The sequence below is a fragment of the Dioscorea cayenensis genome, chromosome 20 (assembly GCF_009730915.1).
Source record: "Dioscorea cayenensis subsp. rotundata cultivar TDr96_F1 chromosome 20, TDr96_F1_v2_PseudoChromosome.rev07_lg8_w22 25.fasta, whole genome shotgun sequence".
Lineage (NCBI taxonomy): Eukaryota > Viridiplantae > Streptophyta > Magnoliopsida > Dioscoreales > Dioscoreaceae > Dioscorea > Dioscorea cayenensis.
The window spans coordinates 5871176-5887466 of record NC_052490.1 but is presented as its reverse complement, the minus strand read 5'-3'; the positions used below and the strand labels follow the sequence as shown (position 1 = coordinate 5887466).

Genomic DNA, 16291 nt, shown 5'->3' with positions numbered 1-16291 from the left:
GTTAGCGGATTATCCCGAGAGCACACAGAGGCGTGGACTCACAACTGTGGGTGACCTTGTGACCCACACACTGGCGTGGGTAATTTCCACACACCCGTGTGAAACTCTACAAGGAGTTTGATAAGTGCTTGTGCGATATGAATACGAAGCGTTCATTCCTTATGTTGAGCATTACTTTTCTCAGGTTTTTACATTAATATGTGTGTTTTTATGTTACTTTTATGCAGGTAGGGTTGTGAGGCCGAGTATGAAAAAAATAGGCCAATGTGGACCATAATGCACCTATTTTGGAGGAAATCTTGCTAAGGTTCAAACGCGAAGACATAGGTCAGGTGTGAGATGCTAGAGTGTGTGCCAACCTCCTCGCATTCGAGTGAGCACATCCATTTGGAGGGGCACAAAGGCAGCCACACTCGAGCATTCCGACTTATGCACATAAGAACAAGAGCTCCACCAACATGTATATCAATGAAGAAGCAAGTGATTCACGACGTAAACGTGTGCCCGTTTGCGTTACCCTGATGAAAGTTTGGAATTGGGAAGTTATTCAGGTCGAAGACTGTAGCAGAGCATTGTAGCAATACTGTAGCATGTACCATAGCAGCACTGTTCATAGCCGGCCAAGAAATCAGAGAAACAGGGAATCCACACGGGCGTGTGGAAATTATCCGTGCCCGTGCCCGTGTGGAAATTCCGCACGGGCGCGTGTAGCATCCACGCCCGTGGAGCTACCCGATTCCAAACTCTATTTAAAAGTCGATTCAGCCCTCGATTTTTGGTATTCTTTTCTCCATCTTTTCCAAAACTTGAGAGAGGGCTTCAACTAGGGTTTTGAGGGTTATTGGCTAGGGTTTTGGAGAGGTTCTACGGCTCCGACATCGCGCGTCATTTGGAAGAAGGTTATTGGGAGAGCTTTCATCGGCATCGATCCGGCGAGGTGTATCCTAGGCCGGACAAAGGATCCCTTGCGACGAGTAAAGGACTCTCCACAAGACTATTGACACGACCAACGACGGGGTTTCTTTATGGATTTATTGCTTTTACATTCGATTCCTTTGATTGTACTTAGCTCCATGGAGCGCTAAACCCCTAGTGGGTACTTGGGTGATTGTGAACCCTAGGATGTATTCGTTTCATTGAACTTCTTTATTATGCTTTCAATAAATTGATGTTTATTGTGAGTTCCAACCTTGAATGCTTGATTGTATGAACATTTCCCCTAGTGTGACACTAGGGTTGAGAGTTCTTGTTGGTAACCTTGTGAGTTAGTGACACACCACGAGCGTTAGACAAAGCTAGGTTGGAGAGGGTTGAGGGTGTGAGTCGAGAGGTACAGGAGCGTCCCTTTCCCCTCTGACGTGATAGATTCTACCTCTGTTCCGTGAGTTCTTTGCAGCCATAATAGAGTGAATGGTCTAAGGGATGAACCTCCGCTAGGGCCTAGTTACGCGTGCAATGGAGTGAAGCGTTGAGGGGATCTTAGTATCTAGGGCTAAATTGTGGCTAGGGACCTTCCGCCTGGACCAAAGGGTTAGGTCTATAATTAGGAAGCAATTTATCACTTGGAATCCCTAGAGCTCATTGCAACTTTATTCGAGTGAAATGTTGAGAGGTATTTAATCTCTCCTCCGGGACATGAATAGAGTTAGGCATAGTTGACCTTAGATTTTTGACTATGTATGTAAGGATTTCCATGACTCACCATTGCATTGATTAGGAAGCATAATAGAGAGTTCTTGCACTTGAAGCGATTATCCTAGGTGAAGCATCATCCGAGTACCCCATCTTTATCGATTGCCTTATCTCCTCCTTACTTTTGCTCTCTTACTTGTTGCTTTTAATTGTTGAGAATTGAATCTTTATCACACTTATAATTGTTGATACTCCACATAGCTAAAAATCGAATTAAGTGTCTTCACTATCTACTCCATGTGGATTTGACCCTGTTCACCGGGGATTATTACTTCGACAAACCCGTGCACTTGCGGGATATACGCAAGGGGATCTTGTCAAGTTTTTGGCTCTGCTGCCGGGGAGCTAGGCGTTTAGAGATACTTTGCACTTTATTTTCTTAGCTATTTCACCAAACATTCTATATCATATCTTCTTATTCTATCATTGTTCTGATTTCTTTTTCTTTCTTTTTTGGTGCAGCTCCAGGTTATGACTAGAGGGAATCCATCAATATTTATTGAAGGAGACCCTGAGCTTGAATGTACACTTAGAAGAAAAGGGAAAGAACCTGTGCAAGAACAACATAATCCATCTGATTTGGAAGTAGAAGGATCAGAAAACATGGCAGAATAGAATGAGCAACAACGAACACTATCTTATTATGCCAGACCTTCAGTGTTGGGGATACAATCGAGTATTGTGCATCCCCCGATTACACCTTAGAACTTCGAGCTAAAGCAGAGATTCATTCATATGCTGCAGTAGTCTGCACAATTCAACGGTTTGGCCGATGAGGATCCAAACAGCCACATAGAGAGCTTCCTCGAGGTCTGCGACATGCTGAAGATAAATGGTGTGACGGATGATGCCATCAAATTGAGAGTCTTCCCATTTTCCTTAAAGGGGGTAGCAAAGGCTACACTCATTACCTAGAGCATCAATCACTACATGGGAGGAGATGGTAGAAGCTTTTCTAGCCCGTTATTTCCCTCCGGGAAAATCAGCAAAGCTTAGGAATGAGATCTCATCCTTTGTGCAGTTGGAATTGGAGTCTCTATTTGAGACATGGGAAAGGTTCAAGGAACTCCTGCGAAAGTGTCCACAACACGGATTCCCGGAGTGGATGATTGTTCAAACCTTCTACAATGGTTTGAACCCGAGTACAAGGTAACTCTTGGATGCGGCGGCAGGAGGTACCTTAGGTAGCAAGACCCCCGATGAGGCTCGTCAATTGTTTGAGGAAATGGGGTTAAATAGCTACCAGTGGAACGCTAGGGAGAAGAAAAAGATGGCCGGTCTCCATGAAATTGATGTGGTAACTATATTGGCGGCCCAAGTGGAGAGTTTGAGTAAGAAGCTAGATCTTATAGCTTCGAATAGAGTTGCGGCAGTGACCAATTGCACCGGTTGTGGTAGAGGACATGCTCCCTCTGATTGCCCAATCGTCATTGGTGATGTTTCTTCAATTGAGAACGTTGACTTTGTAGGTAATGGCATGAGACCTCTAGGGATTCCATACAGCAACACCAACAATTCAGGTTGGAAGAATCATCCCAATTTTTCATGGAATAATCAAGGACCACTGATAAGTGCTTGAGTGAACATGTTTTTATGCATGTTTTACATACATTGAGCATCATATTTTATACGGTTTATGTCTCATTTCGTGTATTGGGTGTTCTTTTATGCATATAGGTTGTGAAGGCATTAGGAATTCAAAAGGGAGCGAAGATAGGCTATCATGGCATAATATTGGGAGTTCTTGTACAAATCAAGTTGGAAGACACAAGAGGAGTTCATGTATGAGGAGATGTGTGCCAACTTCCATAGTTTTGCAAGCCAATTTATTAATGGAAGGGCACAAAGGCAGCCATGTCTCCACATTCCTCCTCTTTGTAAAGATTTCAACACCTTTCAAGACGCATTGATGAAGGAAAAGCCGTATAGCCTACCATATGATCGTGTGCCCGATCGTGTGGCCTTAAGAGGAGAATGTTTATCATCGAGTTTGTGGAAATTACAGTAGCAAAAGCATTCTCACATCATTCTACTAGAGTGACACTAGGGTTGAGTGTTCTTATTGGTAACCTTGTGAGTGAGTGACACACCACGAGAGTTAGACAAAGCTAGGTTGAAGAGGGTTGAGAGAGTGAGTCGAGAGGTACAGGAGCGTCCCCTTTCCCCTCCGACGTGATAGATTCTACCTCCGTTCCTTGAGTTCTTTGCGGCCATAATAGACTGAATGGTCTAAGGGATGAACCTCCGCTGGGGCTTTGCTGCGCGTGCAATGGAGTGAAGCGTTGAGGTGATCTTAGTATCTAGGGCTTAATTGTGGTTAGGGACCTTCCATTTGGACCAAAGGGTTAGGTCTATAATTAGGAAGAGATTTATCACTTGGAATCCCTAGAGCTCATTGCAACTCTATTCGAGTGTTAGGTTGAGAGGTTATCTAATCTATCCTCCGGGACATGAATAGAGTTTGGCATAGTTGACCTTAGATTTAGGACTATGTATGTATGGATTTCCATGACTCACCATTGCATTAATTAGGAAGCATGATAGAGGGTTCTTGTACTTGAAACGATTGTCATAGGCGGATCATTATCCGAGTACCCCATCTTTATCGATTGCCATACCTTCTCCTTTATTCGTGCTCTCTTACTTGTTGTTTTTACTTTTGAGAATTGAATCATTGTCACACTTATCACTATTGATCTTTCACATAGCTAAGAATCGAATTAAGTGTTTTTATTCACTACTTCCTGTGGATTCGATACCCACTCATCTGGGATTATTACTTCGACAAACCCGTGCACTTGCGTGATATACGCAAGGGGAACTTGTCAGGTCCTTATCCACAATTAAGCCCTAGGTACTAAAATCACTTCAATGCTTCACTCTGTTGCACCTTCACCTACGCCCCAGTAAAAGGCCATCCTTTAGCCCATTCACTCTACTATGACCGCAAAGAACTTAAGAAAATGGAGGTAAGGTAAATTACAACGGAGTAGAAAATGGACACTCTGCTACCTCTTAACTCACCCTCTCAACCTTCTCCAATCTATCATTGTCTAACTCTCGTGGTGTGTCACTCAATCACAAGAGTTACCAACAAGAACTTTCAACCCTAGTGTCACTCTAAGGGAGTATTCATACAATCAAGCATTCAAGATTGGAACTCAAAATAAAACATCAATTAATTGAAAGCATAATAAAGAGGTTCAATGAAATGAATACATCCTAGGTTTTGCAAATACCCAAGTACCCGCTAGGGTGTTTAGCTCTCCATGGAGCTAATTACAATCAATGAAATAAAATGTAAAAGCAAAGAATCCATAGAAAACCCATCGATAGTCATGGCGATGGTCACCTCTCCAAATCCATAGCCAATACCTCTCAAAACCCTAGCCATCGCCCTCTCTCAAGTTGGGGAAAAGATGGATAAAAAATTCTCAAATCCAGTCTAAAATTGGCCTTAAATAAGGATAGAATCGGGAATCCACATGCCCAAGTGAGCGCCCCTGTAGATTTTTTTACACGGGCTTGTGGATTCTCTTCTTTGCTCAATTTTGGCCAGCTGTGAATAGTAACTGCTATAATGAAATGCTACAATGTTTTCCTACAGTACACTACTAAAGTATCGACCCGAAACTCTCCCGAATCCATGCTTTCATCGAGGTAACACAAATGTTCACACATTTGTGTCATGAATCGCTTTGCTTCTTTAATAACGGACAAGTTAGTGGAGATCTTGCTATACATGCACAAGCTGGAATGATTGAATCCTTGTGCCCCTCCAAATCATAGTGCTAACTTAAGTATAAGGAGGTTGGCACAGATTCTTGCATCTTGAACCCGACTCATGTCTTCGCATTTGACATTTCCCAAGATTTCCTCCAATTGGTGCATATATGATCCACATTGGCTTCTTTCTCTAATATTCAATCTCATAACTCTATCTGCATAAAAGTAACATAAATATATACATATTAGCGTTAAAACCCGATAAAAGAAATGCTCATCATAAGGAAAGAACACTTCATATTCTTATCACACAAGCACTCATCATAAACCATGGTAAAAATGATGCTCAATGCATGTAAAACTTATAGAAAAATATGTCCACTCAAGCACTTATCACTGCCTCTGTTGAATGGTGTGGTAGAAAGGATGAATAGGGCAATAGAAGAGATGATTAGATGTATGATTTCTCATGCAAAACTTCCTAAGCCCTTTTGAGGGGAGCCAATGAGGAAAGCGATGGATGAAATCAACCTTTCTCTAGTAATTGTTTTTGGATAATTGTGTACTAAATAGAGTTTAGAGCGGAAAAGATGTCTATTTTGATCACACGAGGTGTTCAACTGTATGGCTTACGTTCATGTTCCAAAAGATGGAAGATCCAAGCTTGATGGTGTTGGGGAGTAACCATGTATTTTCTTGGGGTATAGCCATAAGAAGTTTGCATACAAGTTATGGGATCTAGTGAAAAAAAAAAGATTGCTAGCAGTAGAGATATGGTGTTCCTTGAAGACCATATGATAGATGATGGTACCCAAGGTGAATCTCCTAGTTCCTCTACTAGAGTTCCTTTCAATTTGGATCCTATATTCCCTCTTATGGAGAATGTAAATCAAGGAGAAGATGTCCAAGAAGATGGTGATAAGACTAGCAAAGAACTAGCCCATCCAATTGGTGATGTAAAGCCAATTGATGGGACAACACTAGTGTATCTGACAAATGGAGCAAAGCTAGTTAAAGGGGGAATACTTGCCTATCCAATTAATGATATAGAGCTAGTTAAAAAGATAGAACAAAATTATCCAATTGATCATGTCAAGCTAGGTAAATAAGAAAAGCAAGCCCATCCAACTGATGGATTAAAGTCAGTTGAAAGGGAAGGACAAATTCATTCAGTTGATGATGTAGACCAAATTAAAGAAGCTAAACAACCATCATCACTACCACAAGTAGAGCCACAATTCAGAAGACCTACTAGAGAGTGTTATCCTTCTAGTAAAAGCAGTGCTAAGGAGTTTCAAGCTAGTGGCATAGAGGCATATAAGAAGATATGAAATCCTTGTATGAGAACCAGAACTATAGCCTAGTGAAGCTACCAAAGGGCAAGAGGCACAAAAGTACAAATGACTATACAAACAGAAGATATTGCCTAAGGAGAATTTCAAGCTTCTAGGTATAGGACATGCTTCATTGAGAGCCCAAAATGGTGCTGAGGGGGAGATTTGTTGTGTTTCAGCCCCATTTAGTGCTAGAAAATATGTTTGGCTTTGCCCCAATACACTAAATGAAAAAAGAAAAATACTTTATGAACAATGGAAGTTTTGAAGGGCAAAATGAGAAACTCACTATTGTGAAGTGAAAAAAAAAAGAGAAGTGTTAAAATGGGCTGCACACTATAGTTTGTTATAAGAGGATGAAAAGATAGAACGAAGAAAAAGAGGTAATAAACTAAAAAGAAAAGGTAGAAGAAAGGAGATTAGGGTTTGACTAAGCAAAACCATCGGACAACAAATCTGTGCTAAATTTCACCCAGATTTCAGGTAGTGAATCCTTGTGGGCGGCTCTGATAACCTATCATGTTGGATTAATCTTTAATCTCTTTTTGATGTCAATGTCATCCATCATTGAGTTGATGAGGTGTGTGTGCTTTTTGTGAGCAACTTGTTGATGTATTATGCCTTCTTATTATAAACCTCTAGTTGTATATTGATAAGTGTCTAAATGTAGGTATTTTCACTTATGTATCTTATATACTTTGCATGTATTTTTTGAGGTTTGATGCCCGTTTTTGTGCTTAATCATTTACTATATGTTTTGTAAGGCACAAGAAAGCCATGGAGAACACGATGGTATCATTTAGGCGAAAAGAGAAGAAAACAGTCCCAAAGTACTATAGCCGAATTACTTTAGCAGAGTTACTACAGCAAGTTATTGTAGCAATACTCTAGAAGCGGGATGGTTTGAAGCTATCTGCTGAGAATTTCATACGACCCCCATACCACATAGTATGGAGGCCGTATGGATCCCCATATGCACCCCGTATGAAGCAATAATTTAGGTTTTTGAGTGTTATACGGCCCCCATACGACCCCTGTACGGCTCATATGCCGTGAGTAGTATAAAAGCAGACTTTTAGGTCAGAACAAGAGGACCTTTTTTGGAGACATTTGACAGGCTTCTTGAGAGACCTTGAGCAAGCTTGGGAAGAAGAAGAAGGGCAAGGAAATGAGGAGATCATTCAAGGGAAAGGTCAAAGGCTCTCAAGGCATGAAGATAACATCATTCAATTGGAAATGGACAATGATTTGAACGAAGGAGACCCGCGGCTAAAGGAAGCATCATTCGGCATTCCTTTGGTGGGGGAAGCGTCATTCGGCACATTCTTTACCTCCTCCTTCACCATTTCATCTAGGGAGTGTCATTTATGCTTTTGCTTTGTGCTTAACTTGATTGTGTTGCTTGTTGTGGGATGATGACACACTAGACCCCCAAGGGCACTGGGTGTTGTTGAACCTTAGGGGGTTTTATCATGTATCTTGGATGATTACTTGTTAATTCCATGCTTGGGTTATTTTGAGATTTGATCCATGGTTTTCATGCTAATTGCTACACTAAGGACAAATCTATAGTTCTTTTATAAGTGATGCATGTAGATGTGACCTACTCGCATGTATTAGATCATGAATGGATTAGAAGGAGATACTTGTATCATCACGCTGAGAAATTGAGTGTTGGTAGCCCTCCATGTTGTAGGGGTGAACTTCGGATGAGTTTATCCCTATTTTGAGATTTCTTTGTACTTAATGCAATCTTATTTTGGAAGAAATTCCTATCAACATTTGTATGTTATTAGGGTTCAATCGCTGAGAAATTATCATTGTTCTAATCTATAAATCTCTTGGTCCAAATTACCCTTGCATCTTTTGTTCATCATCATCGTTGTATCATGATAACCTCTCAAGGGGATCCTCATCGATAGGCCTTTACATTACATTGATTTTCTTGCTTGCTCATTGCTTGTTTTCCATAATTTGTTTGAAATCTTGCATTTAGCTTTAATTGCATCTAGTAGAGCAAACTCTATCACTTAAAATCTTAGGCTAGATAATAGTTCGAGATGGAGTAATAGTAGATCCTTAGCCCCATGGAATACGATCTTCGTGTCTTCACACGAGGTATTAATTGGCGATCTTGTTCACTTGCGGTGAAGCAATCAAGTCTTTGGCGTCGTTGCTGGGGACCTTTAAGGAATTCTAGGAATCTTTTAGATTATTTCTCTAGCCATTCATTATTTACTCATTTTATCATTTCATTTATTTTCTTTTTTTTATCATAATAATTTAATTCACTTTTTTTTTCTTGTTTATATAGTTCATCTCGGGAGTGCACCATGGCAAATCTGAATGTTGTGCTAGAAGGCTCCGCACATAGATTGGAAGGCTGGATTAATCGGCAAACTTAGCAACATTCTTCACACCCTCCAGACAAGTATTTATACACATTTCATCTATCAGGGGATTCTAGCTTATCCAGTGAGTATGGCAGCTCTCACATAGTGTTTGAAACCTTTATGGAAAATGGAGCACCATCAATGATTGGAGGAAGCAAATTTCCAATTGAGCAGTGTGTTTTGACTACTGAGTGCCAATGGATTGCTACCATAAATCCCACCCTAAGGGACCATGCCGAAAAGGGACAGGTGTTAGCAAAGATACAGGAGTCTGATTTGGAGCATAAGCATGAGCAAGAAGAAGGTTCAAAGAATGCGAAGTGTTCTTTCCTTACGATGAGCATTACTTTTATCAGGTTTAAGTGCTAAGAGTCCCTTGATTTGAAGGTGTTTTCATGCTTAATTTGGTGTCTTTGCATTTGTTGTCTTTTAGACTTCATTATCCCTTTCTAGAGCATACACTACCAAAAACTTATAGGTTTGCAATGCATATTTGCAACAGATGAGTTCTGTTGCACTTTTGTAACATAATTGGAATAGTGATAAGTGCTTGTGTATTAAGAATATGAAGTGTTCTTTCCTTATGATGAGCATTACTTTTACCAGGTTGAAGTACTAATACATGTGTATTTGTGTTCAATTGCGCATTTAGTGTTGTGAAGCTGAGTATTAAGAAAAAAAGCTAAATGTAGATCATAAACGCACTATTTGGTAGAATCTTGAAAGCAATAAACGTGAAGACACAAGTGGGGCTTTAGGGTACGTGAATGTTTGCCAACTTCCATGTAGTAAAGACATTAAAATGAGTTAGAGGGGCACGAAGGTAGTCATATTTGTGTATCCCGACTTGTGCATCGATAGCAATATCTTCACCAATAAGGACTTTGATCAAATAGGAGTTGCGATCTATAGTATAAACATGTGCCCCTTTAGGTTACCTAGATGAAAAGTCTAGAATTAGGAGTGTTTTGGCGGAGCACTGTAGCAGTTTACTACAACAAATCACTATAGCGATACAATGTAGCAGTTACTGTTCACAGTCGCCACAAATCATATTTCTAGAGAATCCACACGGCCATGTGGAAATTTCCCACACCCGTGTGGAAATTCCACAGGCTCGTTTGAAAAATCCACAGGGGCATGTGGATGCCTGATTCGAGCCCCATTTAAGCTGTGATTCAGCCCGATTTTAGGGGAATCTTTTCACCCTTCTCTCCAACTTCAATCCATCTTTTGAGAGGCAGTCGGCTAGGGTTTTGAGAGACTTTTGGAAAGTCTTTAGAGTGGTCCTACGGATTCACCACAGTGCTTCTCTTGGAAGAAGGTTATTGGGGAAGCTTTCGTCGGCACCGATCCGGGGAAGTGTACCCTAGGCCAGACAAGGGGACCTTTGGAGATGAAGAGCATACTCCATAAGACAATTGACATGAATACCGAGGGGGTTTTCCTATAGATTACTTGTTTTTACTTTCGATTTCATATTTGATTGTATCTTGCTCTATGGAGAGCTAAACACACTAGTGGGTACTTGGATTTTGTAAACCCTAGGATGTTAATGTTTCTTTACACTTTTATTATGCCATCCTTAATTGATGTTTTTAATTGAGTTTCAATCTTGAATGCTTATTGAATGATTTCTCCCTTAGAGTGACACTAGGGTTGAGAGTTGATCGTAGTAACCTTCTTGGATAGGTAACACACCACGAGGGTTAGACAAAGCTAGATTAGAGAGAGTTAAGAGGGTCAGTCGAGAGATAGCTGAGTGTCCCCTTTCCCCTCCGGTGTGATTTATCCTACCTTCTTTTTCTAGAGTTCTTGGCGGTTACAATAGATTGAAGAACTAAAGGATGAACTTCGCTGGGGCTTAGTTGTGTCAGCAACAGAGTGAAGCGTTGATGTGACTTTAGTATCTAGGGCTTAACTGTGACTAGGGGTCTTTCTCCTGGATCAAAGGGTTAGATCTCGACATAGGAATTGGGTTTATCACTTGGAATCCCTAGAACTCCATGCAACTTTGCATAGTGTACGGTGTTGAGACTAAGCAATTTCTCCACTGGGACATAGTGCAGAGTTAGTCACAGTTTATCTTAGGTTTAGGACAGTGTACTTTAGGATTTCCAAGACTCATTAAGCATTAGTTAGGAAGCATAATATTAGGTCTTGCACTTGAAACATTAGTCCTAGTGGAAGAATTGTTCGAGTGCCCCACTTCTATCAATTGCCTTTTCTCTCAATCATTATTCATCTTCTCTTGGTTAAGTAGTAATTTTAGTATTTTTATTCCCTACTCCCTGTGGATACGATTCCCCACTCACTTGGGATTTTTTACGTCAACAAACCCGTTCACTTGCAGGTCACACACAAGGGCATTGTCAAATAGTTTTGAAATGGTATAGAAGATTTGCAATGGATTTCGTGATGAAATAAAAAATTTGATGCTAAAATAGTGGGAGTGATTTTGAAACAGATTTGCAACTTGTTTTGTGCAAGTTTACAATGGATTGGCAAGAACATATATTTCTATTACAAAAATATTGAGGGAAGTGCGTGAGAGAAATTTTGCAATGACTTTGCAATGGACTGACAACGTTTTCAAAGGCATTACAATTTTGCAACACAAATTTGCAATGGAATGATTCCTTTACAAATTTCCATAGAAAATTCTCAACAAACACATGCATGGAGTTATGACATTACAAAGTTGCAATGGAATTATGACAAAGTACTAAGTTATTAAATGTACTTTATGTCAAAATTTTGGATATAATGATGGTGCCATACAATAGTTTATATTTTGATATATATAAATATACCTACTAAGATATTCTAAATTTAATTAATTATAATATAGAATACTATATCTTTGAATTTATAAAAATATGTTTATGTGTTGTCATATGTGAATAGAGCTTCATTATTAATAATCCTAGAGAATACTAAGTAATTTCATTTTTTTTTAAACTTGATAAATTTAAGATTTATACATATACATTAAAATAGTAATCACATGAGTATTTTCATAATTAAGTATTAAATTTGGTTATTAATCCCATAACTATTTCCAAATTACCTTAATATTATCATATTAAATTTAAAAATGAAGTTATGGCCTTAACCAAAGTTTAACTATTCCCATATTACCAAAATTATTTTCAATTTTAACAAAATTTAACTTTCCCTCTTTTACGAAAGTTTAGGGTTGGGAAAAGTTTGTCACCAACTGCCATTCATTAGTTCTCCAACACTGGCATCTATGGTTATCACTGACCCAAAAACCCATCATCACTGGTGAAATGACTCACTAATCATCTCAAGAAGAGCAGATCGATAAGATTCTTAGGAAGAAGCAGATCAACATCAACATCATTAGCAACAACACCATCATCACCTCCATGCCTGTGTTTGATATTTTTTCCAATTCTTTCTCCGCACTGGAGTTGTTAGATGTCTTGCTTCAATGAACTCTTTGACTCATCCTTGTCGCACGAGTGCAAGGTCTGATTCACCACTGATCCGGTTACTCTCATACTCCATCATCTATCTTCCATTCCCATCGACCCAAAAACCCATCACTTTGACGAAGAAGAAGGCAATCTCTCCCCATATTAGTGACGCATCAGCCCTCACTAATACCAATGACTCCGTTGCCTCATCATTGTCATCATAACTTGATAACTCCCCTTGTGTGTGACCCGTAAGTGCACAGGTTGATCGAAGTAATAAATCCCAAATGAGTGGGGTATCGTATACACAGAGAGTAGAAAATAAAAATACATAAATTGCTACTTAACCAAGTGAACATGGATAACGATTGTGTTGATAAGATGTGATGTAAACAGAAATAAAAAAAACATGAATGAGAGGCACATGTAAGTGAGATGTAAGGCAATCGATAGAAGTCGGGTACTCGGACAATGCTCCCCTAGGACTTATGCTTCAAGTGCAAGACCTACAAATATACTTCATAATTAATGCTTACTAAGTCGTGGAAAATCCTAACGCACACGGTCCCAAACCTAAGGTCAACCGTGACTAACCTTGTACTATATCCCGGGGGAGAAATTGCTCAGTCTCAATACTTCACGCTGAATAAGGTTGCATGGAGTTCTAGGATTCCAAGTGATAACCCTATTCGTATGTGTAGATCTAACCCTTTGGTCCAGGAGAAAGACCCCTAGTTACAATTAAGCCCTATATACTAAAGTCACTTCATTGATTCACTCTGTTGCTCGCGCAACTAAGCCCCAGCAGAGTTCATCCCTTAGCACTTCACTCTATTGTAATCGCAAAGACCTCTAGGAAATGGAGGTAGCATAAATCGCACCAGAGGGAAAGAGGATACTCCGCTACCTCTCGACTCACCCTCTCAAAACTCTCCAATCTAACTTTGTGTAACCCTCATGGCATGTCACCCATCTACAAAGATTACCAATATTGGAACGTAATTAAAAACATCAATTAAGGAAAGCATAATGGAAGGTCAAAGGAATAATTATGACACGTCCGAATATGCGTGCGTAAACCGCAAGTGTACGGGTGTCGAAGTAATAATTACCCGGTGAGTCGGGTAGTCGAATCCACAGGGAACAGGGCTACTAGTACTAACTTCTTCTCTGCTATCTAGCCTAATGATAATGGGATAGTGTGGTGATCTAATGTGCGAAGAGATGAACACCGAGAGCGAATATGCAAGGGTAAAAATGGAAGAAGAATCTCAATCGAGTAAAAAGTGGGGTATTCGGGCATTGCTCCCCTAGGATTCGGTATTAGGTACCGGATAAGCAAAAGTGTTTCTATGATGAGTAAGTTAAGTCGTGGAAATCCAAACATAATCGGGTCTATCTCTAGATCACCGATACTAGTCCCCCTACGAGGTCCCGGTGGAGAAATCGCTCAATCTCAACACCTCACACCACATATGACCCATAAAGCACTCTAGGGATTCCAAAGCTGTGTATCCAATTCCTAAAGATTGATCCAACCCCTAATTCCCGTGAAGGATCCTAACCCCCTACAAGGTCCCGGCGGAGAAATCGAGCAATCTCATGCCTCCCACCAAATATGGTTGCATAGAGCTTAGGGAATGGAGATAGAATACACCAATCGGAGGAAAGGGGACACTTCACTATCTCATGACTCACCCTCTCAACCCTCTTCAATCTTGAGGTTCTAACCCTAATGGAGATCTCTCTCCCACCAAGGCAACAAATCATGCAAACCAAATAACCATAAGATCAATAAGGCAAGCAAGCATTAAACAATCAAGAATGAAACTTAATCAAACTCGGATTAAATAGAAACACAAAGCAAATCCACAAAAAGATGAGAATCCCTACGGTTCACAAGCCCAAATACCCTCTAGGGTTTTTAGCCCTCCATGGAGCAACATACAAAAACACACCATCAATGAATGAAAGTACATTAAAACCATAGAAATAAACCCCCTTATATATGAGCCCGATGGCCTTGATGGAGAGCTTCGACGTCTTGAAGGACCCACTCCGAAGCTAGATTCACGGTGGCTTCCTTGATGCTATGACGGAGAAGGAATCGATCAAAGTTGGTGACGAAGCGCCTCCAAAGCCGCAAAAGACCTCCTCTCCAAACCCCTAGCCGTCTCACCCCTCAAGAGCCGCACAAAAGATGAGAAAGAATAGGGCAAAATGGCTATTTATAGGCCTTAGATCGCGTCGCATCGCGTGCCCTCACGCGCAGCGTGTGGATTTTCCACGCGCCCGCGTGGTGCAAGAACTTTCCATGCGGGCGGCGGAATTTCCACGCGGCGGCGTGAGCGAGTGATTCGCCTGCTGATCGCTACGGTGAAATTGCTGCGGTGCTTTTTCACAAAACGCGATCCGAACACTCTTCTCTTAAGGCCACATGTCCGGGCACTACGTCCATGTGGTAGGCTATAAAACTTTTTCTTCATCGACGTATCTTTGAGAGGTCTTGCAATCGCACAAAGAGAAGGAATATGAAGATGTGGCTGCCTTTGTGCCCCTTCCAAATGGTGAATTGACTTGAATCTTCTTGGAAGTTGGCACACATCTCCACGTTTATGAAGCGCTCTCGTGTCTTGGTCCTTGAATTGAACAAGAACTCCCAACATTGTGTCTTTATAGCCTATCTTTGCTTCCTTTTTTTACTCTTCACGGCATTCACAACCTATATGCATAAAAAGAACACCAAATACACAATATGAGACATAAACCACAGTAAAAATGATGCTCAATGCATGTAAAACATATATAAAAATATGTCTACTCAAGCACTTATCAAATTACATCTAAGGTTTACAAAATCCAAGTACCTACTAGGGGTTTAACTCTCCATGGAGCACAATACAATCAACAATGAAATTAAAAGTAAAGATAAGCATACATAGGAAAACCCCCTCGGTATTTATGTCGATGGTCTTAAAGAGCAGCCTCGTCTTCTGCATAGGTCCCCTCATCCGGCCTAGGACACACCTCGTTAGATTAGAGACGATGAAAGCCCCGCCAGTAACCTTCTTCCAAGCAAAGCGCGGTGTCAAATCCGGAGAACCACTATAAAGATGTGCCAAAATCTTCTCAAAACCCCAGCCAATAGCCTCTCAAAAAATAGAGATCCCCAAAATCGGGCTGAATCGCAACTTAAATAGAGCTGGAATCGGGCATCCACATGCCCTTGTGGATCTACCACATGGGCCTGTGAAATTTCTAGACAAGCGTGGGGAATTTCCACATGGCCGTAGGGATTCTCTAGAAATCTGATTTTTGCCCGGCTGTGAACAATAACTGCTACAGGGTCTTGCTACATTAATTTGCTACATGACCTGCTTCATTACTTCGTTGAAACACTTCCAATTCCACACTTTTCATCTAGGTAACATAAACAGGCACACATTTATGCCGTAGATCGCAACTTTTTTTCAATCAAAAGCCTCATTAGTCAACATCTTCCTATCAATGCATAAGTCAGGATACGCAAATGTGACTGCCTTTGTGATCCTCCAACTCATTGTAATGGCTTGAATACATAGGGGTTTGCACACATTCAGGTATCTTAGAGCCCCACTTATGTCTTCGCATTTGTTCCTTCCATGATTCTCTCAAATAGTGCATTTATGACTTACTTTTGAATTCTTCTCTCAAAACATAGCTT

The 16291-nt window shown here is 40.5% G+C and overlaps 1 non-coding gene across 1 annotated transcript; it reads right to left on the bottom strand.

The window, feature by feature from the left end:
- Nucleotides 1-2680: 2680 nt before the first annotated feature.
- Nucleotides 2681-2787, bottom strand: LOC120252063. Its single transcript, XR_005533614.1, has one exon. It is a non-coding gene; the product is annotated as a small nucleolar RNA R71 (small nucleolar RNA).
- Between the last annotated feature and the right edge of the window lie 13504 nt (nucleotides 2788-16291).